Here is a 20,246-nt window from a genome sequence, read left to right as displayed (position 1 = left end):
CATGACTTATAAGGGTATGCGTCAACCCAAGCACGGCCTCCCTGCCTCGGCACAAATAACCGTGGGATCATTTAGAGACGACTACACGTTCGAGTCTTGGATAGCGGCTCCGAGTGGGCACCCTTATAAAACATGCACTCAAAACGCAATAACAAACCCAAAAACTTTAGGCGGCAGTAGGAATTCGGAGCCGAACCCCAAAATCTCCTCACTTAAGGAAACCAGCTCTAACCGAGGGGCAGCGCCTAGCAAGCGTGTCGAGGGGACGATAAGGGCCCTACACCTACGACGGAGGTGATGCTTCAGCAATCAGCCAAGCGTTCCCTGTTGAATATTACTAGGGCAGGATTCGATAAAGAAAAACTGATGTCATCTAAAAACATGGAATTGCTGAGTCATTTCTCCCACTCACCCAGCTACCCAAAGATGATATTACTAAAGTCAACAAATTCGAAAAGAAGTTCAGTATTGAACTGGAGGACAAGGTAAACAGGAGTATACCTGCATTTGAAAAGAAACTCCAAGAATGTACCCTGCACTGGAATACGGATGGCTCGCAGACACCAGAAGCCATAGTCGCTGGAATATATGGCCCCAGAACCAAGCGTTTTTTGCCGATGGGTAGTTTTCCATGCATCTTCCAAGCGGAGGTGTATGCCATCCGCGAATCGCCATTCGAAACGATAATCAGGCGATACTTAAGACACTGTCTCCCTGAAAAATTGAGTCCTCAGTGGTCCTTGAGTGTATCGAGAGACTTTTGTCGTTTTTGTGACCAATCCCAGGAGACTCCAATACACCTCTCCTCGAATGCAGAGCTATAACGCGGAGAAGCCTGAGACATCTCGGCCATATACGACCAGAAGAAAGTCATACACACACAGCTCAACCCAGCCCTATCTTAAGTTTATTAAGAGAACTGGGCTTGGATAAGGTACTGTGACGAGTACAGGGCACAAAAGACCACGAGGACGAAGTGCAAACGTCAAATCAAATATATATATCTGAGTATTTACGCTAATAAATATATTATCTATATAGAGCATTTCATAGCAGGTCGTACTTTTATAAATAAAATGTCATAATTTCTGCTCAACCTTGGGTTTCCTCCACCGCTTAACGTAAAGTAATTTTTAAATTTCTTTTTCTTTATGGCCACAAACGCCCTGAGCTACGGAATGCTTGACTTATTTTCATAATAACTTTCAGCAATTTCAATGCGTTGTTGCATCTCGTAACAATCCTTGGTTAAATGTCAAGACAAAATAAGTATTCCTGCATTTTACACTTATCAAAATTCAAACGCACCTATTGAAACCCCCTATAAAATGAAATTAGCAATATCAGCACCAATAACTGTAGGTAGTCCTAGCAACAACAAGAAACGCAATTGCTACAAAAAAGAATATTTCGCAATTTTGAATGGAGTTTCAGTTTATATACCCCACTTGATATAATGTGGGCGCAGGTAAATAGACCGAACAAAGGAAATAAAGCACTGTGAACTAAATTTCAGGGATGATACTTTCGACAATAATATCAAATTCTTGCATAGATCTCGCTATAGGAGCTTTTTCAGCAAATCGTGTTTTAATAAGAGACTCGAAAATTGAGCTTGGAAACTTTGAAACTTATCTCTTCCGTTGTAAATTTGTCAGCTTCAGACAAAATGCATAGAAGGGCACAGGAGTCTAAAATTTCAGGGACCGCTTATCAAATTTAAGGCATTTTTTTACCCTCTACAGGAGGCAATAAAATACCCAACCTGTCCTAGGCAACCGACAGCGCGGCGGAACACGTTGTTTTACATTGTGATCGCCTCGCAGGAGAACGTGCAATACTTCAAAGAGTTTTGGGACCCTCCCCTAGTCCTGCTCGTTCAGTGCTAAGTTGGAGGCGAAAAAATATGGCTACGATTTCAATTAATGAAATGGGAGCGCAATGCCCACCGGCTACAGTTGCAAGTATGGCATGGAGATAAACTGTTTCTGGACAGGGCGACGATAAACACAGACACTTGAGTAAATCACTCACAATAACAACAGACAGAATACAAAACGATAGTTCGTAAATATTGCATTATCGAAAATTTTCCAATAGTTCATTTCTTCCAGAAGCACTTATGAGAACAGAGGGAGGAGTGAATACTAGCCGGCGTAAAATCTCCATACGTCCACAAGATAGGTATCTGGACGCAGCAACGCAGGTACCTGGTTCTGTTAATAGATATTATATAATCGCTGTTCCACTTTCACGAAATGCTTACAGCCATCCCAGGGTGGAAATCAGCCGAGGGAGAGGCACGATCTCATAAATTGAACTTCAAGTAGAGTAGTTGGTACCGTCACCCCGCACTGACTGATGGGAAGATATGGTAAATGTTCTTTTGCAGCTGCAGGAACGCGGTAGTGAATATTACGTTGAACATTTTCTCTAACACTGTCCCGCTCTCATCAGAACAAGACATCCCTGAACACGTTTTACTTCTTTGCTTATCTGCCAGTCTTAGAATTCGCACTCATCCACTGTGTTTCAACGGTTATTAGAGAGAACAGGTGGTTTCACTGCATTGAGAAATGGAGAGAGAACTTGAGCGCAAACTAGTAATTTCACTGTGGCAACTGGAGGCTTATTCCAGGTATTCTACACCGTCATAGAGACTGGCAGCCACCATAACTGAATCTGTCACCCGCAAAATTAAGCAAACTTCAAGGTGCGCCAAATAAACTACATCATATTGCTATCTGTAATTTGCTGATAGCCGACCGCAGCAGTCGTGTGTGGTTGTAGATATCAACCGATAGCAGGTCAAAGGTTCGATAAGCAATTTAAACATAAATCTAACAGAAGAAATATATTCCCTTGCCATTATACTCTTGGCATCTTGACTTTAAAATTAATTTTTGGGATCCCTAATCGCTTTCGCTGTAGTAAAATTGCATACCTGCTGTAAGTTTTTGCAATAAAGGCATAATGTCTCCAAAGAGCGAGCATTAGTGGCTATAAAAACTGCAACACGCCGCAACACAATGACGACCAATGTAAAATCAACACAAAAGCGCGCCAATAACAAAAATAATGCTATGGCCACCGACGCCGTTATCACCGCTGTCGCCGTCGCCATCGCCGTTGTAACGGCACTTTCGGAACATGCTACAAAACGACATTTGCGCCAAACCAATTCAACGACCAAAGAATTGCTACGACCAACCAACAAAGTTACACAGCCAGCGGCAAGCCGCAGCCGTGCAACACACGTCCACCAAAATAGCTGCCATTCATACACACCGCACCACAATCCTGCTGCGTTGTACTCTTTAGCGTATCCAAGCATTCACTCTTTCTCATTCCGCCTCAGACCAGAGCCGGTCGGACAGTTACACAGTTCGTTCGCTCGCAGGTTTGGTCCATTGTATTGTACTGCTGCATTTTTGGCGTATTTTATGCATACATTGTTGTTGTTGCTGTTACTAAATGGAGCCCCTGCTCTTTTCGCGCCAATTTCGCGCGATTTTTGGCATTATTTGTTTTTGCTGTTTTTTTTTCATTTATGCTTTTTTTTGCTCTCGTTGATAGTTCTGTTTGTGTTGGTTTGCTGCCATGGGCATTTCGCTTTTCGTACAAAACAACAAATACTCGCACTTTCATACAAAGTGTGCACTGTTGCTATTGTTGTTGTTGTTGTTCTATAGCTATTTGTTGCCGCATTGTATAGCGTAAAATGTATGCATTGTATTTATTGTGGCGTGGCAGCCACTTTACACAACGCCGGCAGTGCAAAAATGCTGGCGTCGACGTTGCTCACTAAAACACTCATGCACACACACAGGCGCTGCAACACAATGTGTCGGTTACGGCGGCAGTGAGGAATAAAAAATGCATTGCAACTTACCGCATTCACTTATACTCGTCCATGCACTCATACATACATACATATATTTGCCAACTGTTGTTTGGTGTTGTTGCATGACTAAATGGCTGCTTCCCCATTTTTATTTTCAAGTATTGCAATTGTTGACTTTTACAGCTGATTTTGTTTTGTAATATTTTTTTTTTTGCGTTTGCTTTTTTCACAACAATTGGACACCCGCACAAAGCTGAAGTGGGTTTTTTTTATTATTTTTTATTTTCAATTAAATTTCATAGCAACGCTTACAGCTCATTAAATAATTAGCGCATATTTACCACTTTGCTTGCCACAGGTTGCGCGCAACGCCTACGGTAAACACCTGGCATTTTACGCTGCCAAAAATATGTGGAATATTGAGGAAGAAGAAGCAGCAATGCAGTCAAAGCAATGTAAAAATAAAGAAAGTAAGCAAATTTACATCGAAGCGTTAAAAGGTAAGCGGCTGTTGGCTGTGGGATGTAAACCGGTTTTTGCCGCATTCAAAATATATTATAACTAAGTGACAGCAATAACAACGCAGCACTTGTCGATGAAGCAGCGCAAATCAACCTCACTTTGCGCTAGTAACTGTACGTGTGCGCATGCGCATGTACGAGTACCTAGTTAACAAATCGCTTTCTCAACTATTATTGTCACAACTTATTACGATTTACGCCCCCCCGCCATTCCGGGCGACAATGTTACGCTGGTTCATTGACAAATTTGTGTTTGTTATTTAGGTTTCGCGGTTTCTTTTTTTATGAAGCAAATGGCATACGTTAGGAAAGGATCGTAATTTGATTCAGGTCACGTAAAATAGTTTTTAGGTCGCATTAGGTATTGAATCTTTAATTAAATTGTAACGAAATAACTGTTGCTTAAGTTGATTGCACTACAAACGTTTTTAGGGGAAGTGAAAAGTTCTGATTCCACTTATAAAAAAAAACATGAAGACGCACAACACAAATTGGAGGAGGAGCTCAGCCAAACTCCCAATGAAAGGCGTAAGAGCAAATTATTAGCACTATTATGATTCTTACTACTACTAAAAAGTTGTGGACGTTAATTAATTACACATAATATTGTGGCGTGGTACACGAAATTAATACTTACACTTATAATATAGTTTTTATTATTTAATTTAAGTCAATTAATTCTTTTGTCGGCAGATCTTTCGTTTTGTCGCAATCTACAACTTGACGTTTTTCCACAGAATTGCCAAACTTTGGCAAACTAAAGAGAGAGACTTAATTCTAAGGTCACCACATATTAATACATTTTTGCTATATATTTATCGCGGGCAAAATAATCGAAATGCACCGAAGTCTATGAACTGCTCATCACTCTACACCAGTGACAATTCAACTGCTTCTGACTAAAACGTATTTACTACCGACGTTACTGTACGGCTGCGAGTTGTATACTAATTGTGACAGTGCGTGCCGTGGTAGACTTAATGTATAAGTACCGGCAATTGGCTAATCGGACGAGCGTCAAAACTATCGCTTTGCTTACATACAAAACAATTATTATTCCTATCCGGAAATAAAAGAAAAAATCCAATAAATAGTTGGCGCGTGCGCTTCTGTTTGGTGTTTGGCCGAGTTCCTACTCCTATTTTTGGAGTGCGTCTCAATATTGTTCCACAAATAGAGGGATCTACAGTTTCAAGACGACTCCGAATTGCAAATGGTCTTTATTATGCGCTTTTTCGTGGCAGAAAAACTCTCGGAGGTTTGTCATTGCCTGCCGATGGGCGACCGCTATCAGAAAAAACTTGCTCTATTATTTCATGTTCATGCACGGAGATTCAAACCTAAGCACACCCGTATGGTGATTATTCCATACGCCTCTGTAGTATGGTGAAAAGCCAGAATAGTTAATTCCAGAGTAAAACCCCTAAACAGGCTACAGAGAAGTGTGTGCTTGGGTATCACAAGTGCCATGAGCACAACATCTGGTGATGCCCTTAATGCCATTCTGAACTTGCCACTTCTAGATCTTCAAATTCGAGAGGAAGCAATAAAGGCGGCGTACAGGCTCAAGTTAAACGGAGTCTGAGGAAATGAAGTAATCACTGGCCACTGTCAGATATACCACCAGTTGTCAGAGCGGTACACACTGTTCTCGATGCCAGTGCCTGTCGTTAGCTTCGGTAGGAAGTATGATGTTGTGATTCCAGATAGAGATCAATGATTAAGTCCAGAGAACCTATTAACGGGATATTAGCACACTTTCTACACCGGCGGAACCAAAACCAGTGATAGAAGCGGCTCTGGATGGTACTTAGACAAAGACACTAAGTACTCCTATGCCACAGGACAGATGGCCACGTTATTCCTTACGGAAGTCTATGCCATCTTGAATGTGGCGTACTGGCTAATGGAGAAAAAGTGATCAGCTTGGAAGTAGGTCTTTTATGCTGCTGAGCAGATCCTAAAGTTTTTTAAAATGCTGATTTGGTAAAAGTTACTTTTAACGGGAAGGCGCATGTTATTTGTATAGGATTAAGACTTGGCAATTAAGCTTACGCGGGTCTCCCTATTCTGTATACACAAAAAACGAAAAGAGATTAAAGACTATTTAGCTCGAACAATGAAAATAAATATTTGGGAAGCTAAGCTTTAAGATACCACCAAAAATTATCAGTGTAGGAGTTGTATAGAGGATCATTGTTTGTACGACTTGGAAGTGGAATCAATTATGCCATCAGTTCACGACCGGTTTGTTAATTAAACAGACTTAGAACTTTAGCTTCAAGATTCCCACTGCGCTACAGCAGCCCACGAGTTTTGCTAGAGCAAGCGAATTACAAAAAAAAGTTCCATTATGGTAGGTAAGTAGGTAAAATGGCAAGAGTGCCACAGGCCCACTTCACGTAGCACTTACGTGCCATTTTGATACCATAATGTGGACCATTACCTGTGCAAAGAAAAATTTTTGGGAAGAGAACCTTCGACAGCCATCCAGTGCTGTTGATGTAGTGGAGGAGAGAAAGGGATCTAGGCTGGAGAATTTCTTCAAGTCATCCCCAAAGCGGACGCTAAGGAATCTCAAGCGCCTAGTGTTCCACAGTCTCTTTCTCTCCCCCCCACAGCTTCTGCAATACGGGTTGTACGGAATTCCAAGCTTCTTCGCATGAGTTCCGATCACCCAGTGACAAGTGAACACCGCAATGAGTTTGGAAATTGAATGGCGGGGGATTCCCATCACCTTAAGCGTTCTATTTCTATCGTATCGTATTGGGGCCATAGTGTTTTCGAAATAGCGCACCATGAGAAGACCATCATCTGTCTTGCGCTTTTCTTAGAAAGAAATTGTGTACTTTCCCTTTAACAACGGACAAAGGGATACCGATGTCTGCGAGGGGGGCAGCTGAAACCGGTTCTGTCACCCCTTCCTGGCAAGCTCGTCGGCAATTTCATTTCCCTCTATATTCCTGTGCCCAGGAACCCAGATAAGGGAGATGTTTCCTGCTCGATCGAGATGTTTGAGTTCCTCCTTACAGGAGTTCACCAGAAGAGAGCTGCAATACGGCGACGACAGGGCCTTGATCGCAGCTTGACTATCGGAAAAAATATTAATGTCTCCCTCCCAACAGCGATCCCGAAGCATTTTGCATGCCTGCCGGATTGCGCAGACCTCTGCTTGAAAAACGCTGCTTTTTTCAGGCAGTTTAAAGGAGACCGACATGCTGGCTGATTTAGAGAGAACCCCCGCTCCCACTACAGATTCCATTTTGGATCCGTCAGTGAAAACAGAGGTACCTATATCCGTGCCGACTCTCCCCTTCTTCCAGTCTTGCCTGCTCGGAAAGATAGCCCTAGCACAACCCTCAAAACACAGTTTGCGAATGAAGAGAGTAGTGCAAAGAACAGAGAAGGAAGGGGAGATCTGATTCAAGATGCTACTATGTCCTATAGGAAATTGTCTCCAGAGGCCAAGCTCCTTCAACCTGATAGCGCTCTGAGCAGCAATGGATTTAACCTGCAGATCCACAGGAAGTAAGTGCAGAATAACGTTGAGCGCAGCAGTAGGGCATGTTCTACAAGCAGCAGTGATGCCCACACATGCAGTTCTCTGCACTCTCTCTAGTTTGGTGCTGTTGTAGCCCTTCTGAAGAGCTACCCACCAAACTGATATCCCATTTTTTGCCGAACATAGATTTACAGGCGTAGGAAGTTCGATTATACTTGTAAGTCAACACACCCTGACGCCTAGTTGGATTAGAGAATCTGCTCTTAAAAAATGAGTTCTCTCATTGGCTACAGAGACCCGTTGTTGTGTCTTAGAAAGATATTCTGATTCCTATTCCGATATTTTGGCGAATTGAATTACTCTCTCCAGCGAGTCTTTGTCTAAGAAGAAAAAAGATATCCATTTTAAAAGTATGTTTTGAAATGTGCGACATTCGTATAGAATATACTGTAGCTTTTTCTCATCTATGCAGCTCCTACAGAAATCGTTGTGCGTTATTTGCGCTCGAAACCAATGGTCATATAGCCATTAGTTTAGTTCCCCCTAACACTCTCGGGAAGATAGTCATAGGAAGTTCTACGTTCTTCAATCATAAATAACTCAGCAAAGGAAAAGCGATGCCTTAAGTATATGAGTTCAAATATATTAAGTTTTCTTCCTGTTAGTTAGCAGTTACTCTAGCAGTCATTGCAACTTACGGAAATCGAAAACCGAGCAATATTTGTATGGTTAAATTCAATTCCCAAGATCCTGTCTCAGATTCTTTCTTTGCACACTCGTCTGCTCCGTGCGAGAAAACCCATTACATCCCCGGTACCTAGAACAGATTGGCGACGTCCAGCGAGATGCATTTGATTGATTTGCATATTTAATAGTAGATCCTGGTTCGCCTCCTATCCAAGAGGTGTTTGCGTGGAAAACTTGTATATTATTTGTTTACTTTTTTCTTAAAACCGCTTTCATTTTCAAATTACATACTTTCCCATCAAAATATAATCAATAGTTTTTTTTCTTTATTTACTTAATCATTTTTTCCACTGTGCCACTCAACTAACCACAAAACTGTGGCAAACGCATAAAAATGATATGCGAACCGCTGCAGCCGTTTACGCGGCTGTAACACATATGCATTTAAGCAAAAAACTCGACACAATGGCAAATACAAGTACACACACACACACGCTTGCCTTCGAGCATATATACAATAGCGATAATAAATATTGTAGAAATAATTACATAAAGTACGAGTAATTACACTTGATTGTTCACACGTCATTAACACGGCAAACAGTGGCTTACACGACTCTAACGCACAAGCCTCTCCGCAACGCCGTTTTGGGAGTAATAACCAATACATGCAAATACGTATACCCAGCAGAGAATTTAGAACCATTAGTAGTGCATATTTATTCTCTTTTTGACATTAGCGATTGACATGGCAATGTCCTTCGAAGTATAGGGTCATCCACCGCACAGCCTTAATATGGTACTTCATTTTATTTCAATTGCCTGAGAAACATTTTTCTTCACGTTTTCACATAAAGCGTTTTAGAAAAAGATTGCACCACTGCGCTTAAGTTCTATCCTACAAAAAAACATACTTCCAATGAAAAATATCATAAATCCGCGTGTGAGAGAAATTTTTTTTCTGAAGATCTCGCCAAACGTTTGTAAGCATGCTCCAGGAATGTCCAGTACCACAAAATGGATAATGTCTATATTCGGCAAGATAAGAAGACCTTTGGAGCTTGCGACTTCTGCTACAACAGTCGTGTAAAACGAAGTATACCTCGATGATTGTGGAATTACTTTAATGCAGTCCGATAGGCGGCCGGCTTGTCCGCACCTCGCTCAATTGTGCCCACGCCACTATGGAATAGGAGGCAAATGCGACTAAAAACCGTTTCTAAGAGCGCTGAGAGCACTTATGCAAAAGAAATGCTTGGCGACTTCAATAAGGGCAGGTAGGTAGGTAGGTGAAATGGTTGAAGTTTGGCGCACTGCTCCAGGCTGTCGAAGAAAGGAGCTCCTAGTGACCTTAGTCTTCTAGCTGCCAAACTCGGACATTTACAAAGAAAATGCTCTACAGTCTCCTCCTCTAAATGCTAACCCTAGCTTTTCTGCGTGTGTGCCGATCGTCCAGTGACCGGTAAACACAGCTACGAGTTTGGTAATTGAATGGCGAGGAGTCCAAAGAACTTTCTCAGTCCTTCGTATATCGTATTGGGGCTAAAGGGTTTTCGAAATAGCACATGCAGCAAAGGAGCACCATCTTTTCTGCGCGTTTCTGAGAAATAATTTGTGCAGTTTTCCTTTAACAGCTGTTAATGGGATGCCGATGACCGGGTAGGAGGTCTCTGAGGCCAATTCAGTCCTCTTCCTGGCAAGCTCATCAGTCATCTCATTTCCCTCTATGTTCCTATGTCCTGGAACCCAGATCAGAGAAATGTTACCTGCACACCCAAGAGATTTGATCTCTTCTTTACAGGAGTTCACTAATTTCGTTCTGCACCACGGCGGCGTCAGAGCCTTAATCGAGGCTTGACTATCGGAGAAAATGTTGATATCTCCCTCGCTCCCGCGTTCCTTAAGCATTTTGCATGCCTGCAAGATCAATAAGAACAAAAAAGGAATAAATGAATTGAAGCACCCAATAACCTGAGGCTGATCGACTTCGCCGATTCCCATAACAACAGGTTTCAATAAAAAGAAAGGAAAAAAAGAAAAACTAGTGACGATGTCGATCATGCGACTCAGATCACTGCACTCTTGCAAGCAATATTCGCTCATGTCTATATATAGCAAAATAAAAGCTAGATACATCGGAAAAGCTCGACGTCGAGAAGCTACGATCGTAGCATAACTCCAGGAGCTCACCACCCGAATCTGAGCACCGCTCTCAGAAAATATTAATCAATAAACGACCATCGAGGGCAATGGAGTCATGAGGAAAAATGTGGGATTTGGCGAACCTGACATCCTGAGCTATACAATAAACATGATTTATTCAATCGGCATCTGGAAAAGATTGTTCGACCTGCTGAACTGAATCGTTCAGACACTTTTTCTGCAGGACTGCCTTTTCTATAGGAGCGGCCAACTTTTAATACATATATGCCGGCATAATTTCCAACTACTCTACATTCGGCAAAGAGGATGAAAAGCCGAAGCGAATAAATCTGTAGGTAAAAGACCGTAAGAAATCGAAGTATCGTCTGGCATGAAAAAACTGTCAGAAATGGAGCGTACATACTTGGTTGGATATTTGGCCGAGCCGCCAAACGATGGTAAGCGTCTTGATGTTGTTCAACAAATGGAGGGACCTACAGTTGTATGCCAACCTCGAAAAGGAAGCTTTTTCATAGCAGAAATACGCTCGGAGAGTTGTGTTGTCATTGCCTCTCGGGTGCGGCTGCTATTAGAAAAAACTATTCCATTATTTTGTATTTCATGCGCATAGCGAGTTTCGAATCCTAGGCCTTCCATATGGTAGTCATACCCAAGCCTATGTATTCGGTTACGGTGATTTTTTTAGTTCAGCGATGGAACTGATCAGAAAAAGCAATGCAGAGCGTACTAGATCTCAGCTATCTACTGATACTTCTGAACTATTAGTTCAGTTCTAATTCCGAGCTGCCAGAAAAAGCTTATCACTCGTAGGGACAATTGATACTTCCTAGCACATACACAGACATGTATAAGTTATCGCCTACCCATATTTGGGCAACATATTAGGAACGCGAACTAGTCATGGTCCCGAATGTAATATAAGCGAACCAGTTCAATAAACTGGTACTCTTCGTTGAGTACAAGTATGCTTGCGTTATTATTTGATTGTGTGCGCTGGCTTTGCAACTGAAATCCAACCGTTGGCCATGAACTCTTAATGGCGTCGCCATTGCAACTAACCGTGAAGCGTAAAAACTATTTTCGATAAGTGAAAATTTTCAATTGAATGCTGATGCTATTGAAACTTTAAAATTAAAATTAAGCAAAAAAATACTAAATAAAATACGCAACAAAAAACCTCAAAGTGGAAAACAATGCAAAATGGCCGCGACAAATTAGTCATAAGTACAACTATCCATATTTATTTTTTTAGTTATATCAAAACTTATTTGAGTTTGTTGGCATTAGTCCTCTTGTTTGCGGTTAGTTGGCTATTTACTTTTATGTTTATGTCATTCTTGTGCACATATTTTTATCTCTCAACATTTCAATGTCATGATCAATATAATGCACATGCAGACATTTTCAATGGTATTTTGTTTAGAAAAATGTTGAATAAAACTATTAGGCCAATTATCACCGCGTAATGTGCGAGGCGCCATCAAAAGTCCGACTAATAAAAGTCAATAACAACTAGTCACTTCCTTCAATGAAACTACAATTCTTTGTTAATGCTCTCATATAGTATTAGTAATTACTTATAAGTTACCTCTGCTTGGCTGAATGATCAAATATTAACAAAGGTCACTACAGTTACGGTATTAAATAACGAGCATACGTTATATGAGGAAAATGCACAAGCACGCCATCAAAAAAATTGTCAAAAATCAATGATATTTTTACCTGCTTGGAGTTTGTACTTCATTGTACCAAAAATCAATGGGCTATAAAGATGTGTACTCTTTCTTAGAACTGTGTACTCTATATAATTTTTATAGAAATTCTGACTCCTAAGTTCGAAAATTTGAAGAAATTATTTTATTTTTGCAATTTTCACAAAAATTGAAACTTTGATTTAGACGGTTTTGTATTAGAATGAATTATATCATATTTTCATAAAAAAATTCTAGAATTTAACAATACGGGTTTTAGGTACATACACATATTTTACGGTTATAAGAATTGTTTAATAGTACCACTGCAGCATTTGTTTGTACACGTCTCATTACTAAGGCAAGCGAATTTAGGGTGGCTTAAAAATTCCTATTCTCGTAAAGTACCGATCGAACAGTTTAAAATTTATTCTCGTTTTCAAAGTGACATTTCACCCTAAAAAACCTCTTTTGCTTTTTTTTTTGTGTTCTATTCAGATTGGATTCTACCATCGACCAAATATTCACAATACGCCAAATCTTGGAAAAGAACCATGAAAGGAGAATCGACACACACCATCTTTTCCCCGAATTCAAAGCTGCATTCGACAGTACGGAAAGGAGTTACTTATATGCCGCGATGTCTGAATTTGGTATCCCCGCAAAACTAATACGGCTATGTAAGATGACGTTGCTCAACACCAGCAGCGCCGTCAGAACTGGGAAGGACCTCTCCGAGCCGTTTGATTCCAAACAAGGTTTCAGACAGGGTGACTCGCCGTCGTGTGAATTCCTTAACCTGATGTTGGAGAGCATCGTACGAGCTGCAGAACTTAATCGCTCAGGTACAATATTTTATAGGAGCATTCAATTGTTGGCGTATGCCGATGACATCGGTCTTAACAACCGCACTGTTAGTTCTGCCTTCGCCAAACTGATAAAAAGGTAAAGCGAATGGGTCTAGTGGTGAACGAGGACAAAACGAAGTATCTCCTGTCATCAAACAAACAGTCGGCTCACTCGTGTATCGGCATTCACGTCACTGTTGACAGTTACGATTTCGAGGTTTTAAAAGACTTCGTATAGTTAGGAACCACCGATAACAATGTCAGCCTTGAAATCCAACGTAGAATCTCTCTTACTTTGGACTAAGTAGACAATTGAATAGTAAAGTCCTCTCTCGACGAACAAAACTAACACTCTACAAGGCTCTCATCATGCCCGTCCTAACGTATGGCGCAGAAGCTTGGACGATGACAACATCCGATGAAGCGACGCTTGGAGTATTTGAGAAAAAGATTTTGCACAAGATTTTTGGACCTTTGCACGTTGGCAGCGGCAAATATCGCAGACGATGGAACGATGAACTGTGTGAGCTTTACGACGACATAGACATAGCCCAGCGAATAAAGATCCAGCGGCTACGCTGACTGGGTCATGTCGTCCGAATGGATACAAACGCTCCGGCTCTGAAAGTATTTAAGGCGGTACCAGCTGGTGGTAGCAGAGGAAGAGAAAGGCCTCCCCTGCGTTGGAAAGATCAGGTGAAGAAGGACTTGGCTTCACTTGGTGTGTCTAACTGGCGCCGGTTAGCATGAGAAAGAAACGACTGGCGCGTTTTGTTAAACAATTGAAAAGAAGAAGATTCAGATTGGAGTTACAGGGTGTTAACAATGGACGTCAACAAAGCAAAAATTCGGTACATTTTACAGGCCTTTTTTGATAAAGGCGAAAGTGCGAGCCAGGCCGTTGAAACCGAGAATGGTGTTTATGGTGCCGTTACTGTAACAGATAATTACGGGCAATTTTGATTTCGTCGATTCCGTTCAGGCATTTTTGATGTTAAAAAAAATGAGTATAGCATCACAGAAATAATCGAAGTTTACCGGCATGTTAGTAGTCGTAGATCCTCTCCGGAGCTAAAGATCGAGTATAACAGCTTTAAACCATTTACGCAAAAGTTATGGATTCTCCCAACCCAATACAAAAGGTGGCTCAAAATTAATCACCCTGCCAGAATATTTATAATTTTTGTCGATTATATTTGACACTTGTAAACTTGCTAGACAGCTGCAGTATACAAAAAGGCGAACAGTGGATGATGATAGGCGAAGAAAAATGGAATGCCGTCGCAAATTTTGTGGAGGATATTATCCGAAAAAAGAAGCGCGAAATGGAAAGTTACGCCGAAGAGCATTGAGAATAGGTATCTCAAAACAGGCGATCCTGGACGCAGGGTGAGTAAGTAAGTGTCCTTCTTAGGACGCCGTCTTGGCCCTCTACCAAAAAAAATCCAAGAGAAGAGGAGGGATATTTTTAGTAGAGTCCCAACACACGTAGTAGGTTTTAACCCAACCTCACCGATAAAAAAACAAAAAAAAAAATAGTGAAGCGCGTAAAGATAAAATAAAATAGGTTTCCGTCATCAATTTTTGTTTTATTTAGTAAAAAAGTTATTTTAAAAAACCAAATTGAAGGATTAATTTTGTGCCACTTTGTATATACTTATATCGGGTGTTTTTTTAGCAGCATGAAAACTTCGATATCTATGGTTTGACATCTGAGAATGGCTAACTGTGTTGACATTTCTGTTCAATGAGGTTTGGCAAGTCATCATAAATCGTTTAACGCCAGAACCTCTTCCAAATTGTGGAAATTTACTTAAAAAAACTCTGCTCGCGTAATTCATAGAGCATCGGCGGCATCATCATCGGTCTATATTTTTGTCGAAATAAGGGTAGAGCTGCCGTTATGGTGAGTGGCGAGCATTGCTGACTGAATTTTCATTTCAAAAAATTGATCAGCTAAGCATCGACGGCATTTGGTTCCAGCAAGACGGCCCTACAACGCGCTTAACAATCCATTTATTGCAATATTCAAGCCTCCATTGGCTTCACACTGCCGAATTTATTAAAAAAAGTAATCAAAGTTGGACTGACCGAATGGACCATGTAACTCGTAGCCGCGGCGGACATATGTCGGATATTGTGTTCAAAAAAATAAATGCCATGAAATTCTCTACCAGATAATATTATATTATACATATGTCAATTCTCAGCTTCTGCATCAGCAATATATCAGTTTACAAACTAGTTCATAATGGACCAAAAAGTAAATGATTGACTCCATCGACGTATGTATAAATTCATATAATCCTCACATCGTGTATTATGAACGTTTGAAGAGCCTTTTTATTAATACTTATCATAAAAATATATCATCACCAACATCAAGACGCACACCAGAAATAGGAGGAGAAGCTCTGCTAAACGCCCAAAAAGGGTGTAAGCGCCAATTATATATTATATGTATATACATATATATATATACTAGCAAACCCCGCCCCCTTCGCTGGGCACACTAAAATAGAATAGATATGGTTTAGAACAGAAAATATATGGTTTTCATATTATTTATTTCTTTATTCTTTATTCAATCGCTTTGGCATAAACAATATTTTTTGTTTTTCTATTTGTTTTTGAGTAAATATAAAATACAAATTGAAAATCAGGAAAAAAGAAGATTGTTTTTAAATTTCAAATCAACGCAAATGAATAACTAAGAAACAACCGTCTTTTTCCTGATCATCCATGAATTTTTCGTTTCAATTTATATGTTTTATTAAGCATTGGAGCTTTTTTAACCATTATCCATTAATATTTTTCAAAAAAAAAAAAAAACGAAAAAAATTGTTTTTTCCACGAACACATAATTTCATTCGGATTTCACATTAAATTCTCAAATTTCGTAAGAAATTATTCACTGTTCCAAAATCCACTCCAAAAAAATTCACAAACAATTTTTACATGTTGCACTTACGCTTTTTCCTTATGGCATCCAAATCAGAAAGAAATATTGACACATTGTAACTCACACTGTCAATTTGACAGTTCAGTTCCGCCCCAAGCGTTAAAAAAGTAAGCGACATTACGGCTGGCTCAAAAGAACGCTGTACCCGTTGCCAGTGCTCCGAATTACAACCAAACTTTACGAAACCCATTTTCAATACTTACTTAACAATGTGCGTAACTTTGGTTTGATTCGGTGCAATGACACGGCGGGTCCACGTTTTGGCATATATTTCGAGACCCTAGTCATCAATAGGTATGAAAATTACCCCGTATTAAAGCACTTATCAACAGCTTTCATTTGATATCCATATTGTACAAACACATTCTAGGGTCCACGTTTTGGTCTCTATCTCGAGACCCTAGTCACGGAGCGGATGGAAATACTCTGAACTAAAGCATTCACCAACAGCTTCCATTTGATACCCATATTGTACATACACATCCGAAGGTTACCCGGGTCCACGTTTTGACCTATATCTCGAGACCCTATCTACCAATAGGTATCCATACTATACGGAAACCATCTTCAATACCTCCTTAACAATGTGTGTAAGTTTGGTTTAATTCGGTGCAAAGACACGGCGGGTCCACGTTTTGGCATATATTTCCAGACCCTAGTCATCAATAGGTATGAAAATTACCCCGTATTAAAGCACTTATCAACAGCTTTCATTTGATACCCATATTGTACATACACATCCGAAGGTTACCCGGGTCCACGTTTTGACCTATATCTCGAGACCCTATCTACCAATAGGTATCCATACTATACGGAAACCATCTTCAATACTTACTTAACAATGTGTGTAAGTTTGGTTTAATTCGGTTCAAAGACACAGCGGGTCCACGTTTTGGCATATATTTCGAGACCCTAGTCATCAATAGGTATGAAAATTATCCCGTATTAAAGCACTTATCAACAGCTTTCATTTGATACCCATATTGTACATACACATCCGAAGGTTACCCGGGTCCACGTTTTGACCTATATCTCGAGACCCTATCTACCAATAGGTATCCATACTATACGGAAACCATCTTCAATACCTCCTTAACAATGTGTGTAAGTTTGGTTTAATTCGGTTCAAAGACACGGCGGGTCCACGTTTTGGCATATATTTCCAGACCCCAGTCATCAATAGGTATGAAAATTACCCCGTATTAAAGCACTTATCAACAGCTTTCATTTGATACCCATATTGTACATACACAACCAAAGGTTACCCGGGTCCACGTTTTGACCTATATCTCGAGACCCCAGTCACGGAGCGGCATGAAAAATACTCTGTACTAAAGCATTCACCAACAGCTTCAATTTGATATCCATATTGTACAAACACATTCTAGGGTCCACGTTTTGGTCTCTATCTCGAGACCCTAGTCACGGAGCGGCATGAAAGATACTCTGGACTAAAGCATTTACCAACAGCTTCCATTTGATACCCATATTGTACATACACATCCGAAGGTTACCCGGGTCCACGTTTTGACCTATATCTCGAGCCCTATTTCCAAAATAAAATATGATCCATGTTACTCGTGGATGATGTAGCTTTCGAATGGTGAAAGAATTTTTAAAATCGGTCCAGTAGTTTTTGAGCCTATTCGTAACAAACAAACAAACAAAGTTTTCCTCTTTATAATATTAGTATAGATATATATATATAATATGTAGAAGAGTATTTATTTTGCTTATTAAGAGTACATTTTTCCGCCATTTTTCCACAAAAACCTATGCGTTATTTTAAGAAAGATCGAACATGTTTGCGTTTCGAAGTACTATGAGCGGCTTGCCACTACTTTTTTCCATGTTCCGGAAGAACTTTTTTATTTTTTAACTTCTTTATAAGAGTGAAAACGCTGTATCTGTATCGAGTAGGTATTCACCCTTTTAAGAACATGAGGCCAAGCCTTATCATACTTGGTAAGACAAAATTAATGAATGATATGGAAAAACTTGCACTCGTCTATGTGTACTCATTGATGTATGGCTATATATGTACTCATATGCTTACCGTATGATAGCTTTGCCGTTTATATATTGAAACTATGGTCGTTTTTCTTCGAATGCAAACTCAAAATCAAAACATTGATTTCTTTAACCGAGAACTGAATTTGAGTGAATTTATAAGGAAACACAAATTCATCAACGCGTTCATACGATCATGTAAACAAATGCTCAAGCTTACTTTGAAAAATTTTAAATCTGTCTATTTCGAGTAGCGCTAACCACTGCAGTCAGCTATCGAAAAATGCCGAAAGCAAATTAGTCATTTTGCAACTGGCACAATACTGTTGTTGTTGTTGTTAAAGTGGTTGAGTATTTCCACTGAAGTTATCCTAATTAGTGACCAGCACCGTTTTACTACCACCGTCCTCGTAGAATGATGTTTTTCTTTTTTATTTATTTTTTTTTTTTGTTCTAAGTCAAATTCATTTAGTAAGGTTCAAGTATAGCAGCAAATTCTTTATCTCGATGACTGAGATCTCATTAATTTGCTGTAAGAAAGGCTTACCAAAGGAGCGGAGTCGTGCCATAGCTAGCCCTGGACATTCACATAAGTAGTGGAAAAGACTTTCCTCCGCTCCTTCCGCTTGACAGCTTCTGCAGATGGGATTGAAGGGTAGATTGAGTCTAACTACATGATCCCCTACCTTCCAATGGCCTGAAAGGTTTGCAGTGATGCGTGAGATGTTTGGCCGAGAACATCCTAACAGATCATTCGTCCTTTAGATTTTGTATGACGGCCATGTGTTTTTTTTTGTAATACATGTAGTTAGTTGCTTCCATCTTCTTTCGGCTAAAGCATGGTAGTGTGAAACCATGGCTGTTTTTATTGTGTTCAGTGGGGTGGAGACTGCCACCACCTCCGCTAAGTCTAGTGTCGAACCTTTTCTTGCTAGCTCATCCGCTATCTCATTACCCCGTATGTGCTTGTGACCGGGAACCCATATCAAAGTGATTTCAAGCCAATGACTAAGTATTTCCAGCTCCTCTCTACACTGTTCGACTAGTTTGGATGAAATGGAGTTGGAGTCAAAGGCCTTTATAGCTGCTTGACTGTCTGATTCTTGCACCAACTTCCTTGTAGAGTTTTAGTGATTGGCATGCTTCTCTGATCGCTAACAGTTCTGCCTGGAACACGCTGGCATAGTCAGGAAGACGAATTGACTGAGATAGGTTGAGGGACTTCGAATGGAAGCCAGCTCCCACCCCACAATTCTAGTAACACTCGAACTTGTATGAGTGCTTCCATCAGACACCAGTACATGAACTGGAATGTTAGCTAAGTATTTTTACTTTTCACCGCAGGACTATTACAGGTCGTTCGCCCTGTTAACAGCCCCTTAGACCAGTAATAAAGACTCGTAGTAGTACCTTAATTTAATATCATTTGCTGAACCATACATAAATTATAAACATCATCAGGCATTTGAAGTCAATATTCGCCACCTGATTCAAAAAAGGGACTACCGCAACTTGCTTTTACACAGTCCTTGAACATTATTTACATAGGAGATGAAGAATCATTTCCTTCTTTTTTCGGAAGGTTTGGACAAATCTGTTGTCAAAAATGTTGAGCATTGAAACATTAGCCCTTCCATAAAATTTACAAGCTGCGAAGTTTAAACAATTTTACAAAAATTTCCAAATATATACAATAATTTTTCGTTACTTACATTTAAGCTGATAAATCGTTATGTCACTGCAAGTAAAGAAAAATGATAATATCATAAATAAAAATAATAATAAATAAATCGCATAAAAAGTATAGCAAAAGTTGAAAGAAAAGAGGTTATGAGGTAGACAACCCCATTAAAATATTTTATACAACTCATACAAACAATCTAGGGAAATGAAATCCAAAATTTCCGGCTTTCAAAATTATATTCGTTTACTGATCTGTCTCAAAATGTGTACTCTTGCTTTTGTGATCTTATGGCGTGACAATAATATGCTCATACAGGGTGTGGAAACATATATAT

The 20,246-nt window shown here is 40.0% G+C and overlaps 1 protein-coding gene across 1 annotated transcript in view; it reads right to left on the bottom strand.

The window, feature by feature from the left end:
* The window catches only part of LOC129253183 (fatty acyl-CoA reductase wat), a 94,333-nt gene extending 74,362 nt beyond the window's left edge, over nt 1-19,971 (bottom strand). Inside the window, exon 1 of the mRNA XM_054891454.1 lies at nt 19,941-19,971. The gene's annotated coding sequence lies outside the window, so the exon portion shown is untranslated. The remainder of the gene's footprint in view (nt 1-19,940) is intronic.
* Nucleotides 19,972-20,246: the final 275 nt, after the last annotated feature.

This window comes from Anastrepha obliqua, chromosome 1 (genome assembly GCF_027943255.1).
Source record: "Anastrepha obliqua isolate idAnaObli1 chromosome 1, idAnaObli1_1.0, whole genome shotgun sequence".
Taxonomy (NCBI): domain Eukaryota; kingdom Metazoa; phylum Arthropoda; class Insecta; order Diptera; family Tephritidae; genus Anastrepha; species Anastrepha obliqua.
The sequence above is the reverse complement of the archived record's forward strand: the minus strand, read 5'-3'. Positions and strand labels throughout refer to the sequence as shown.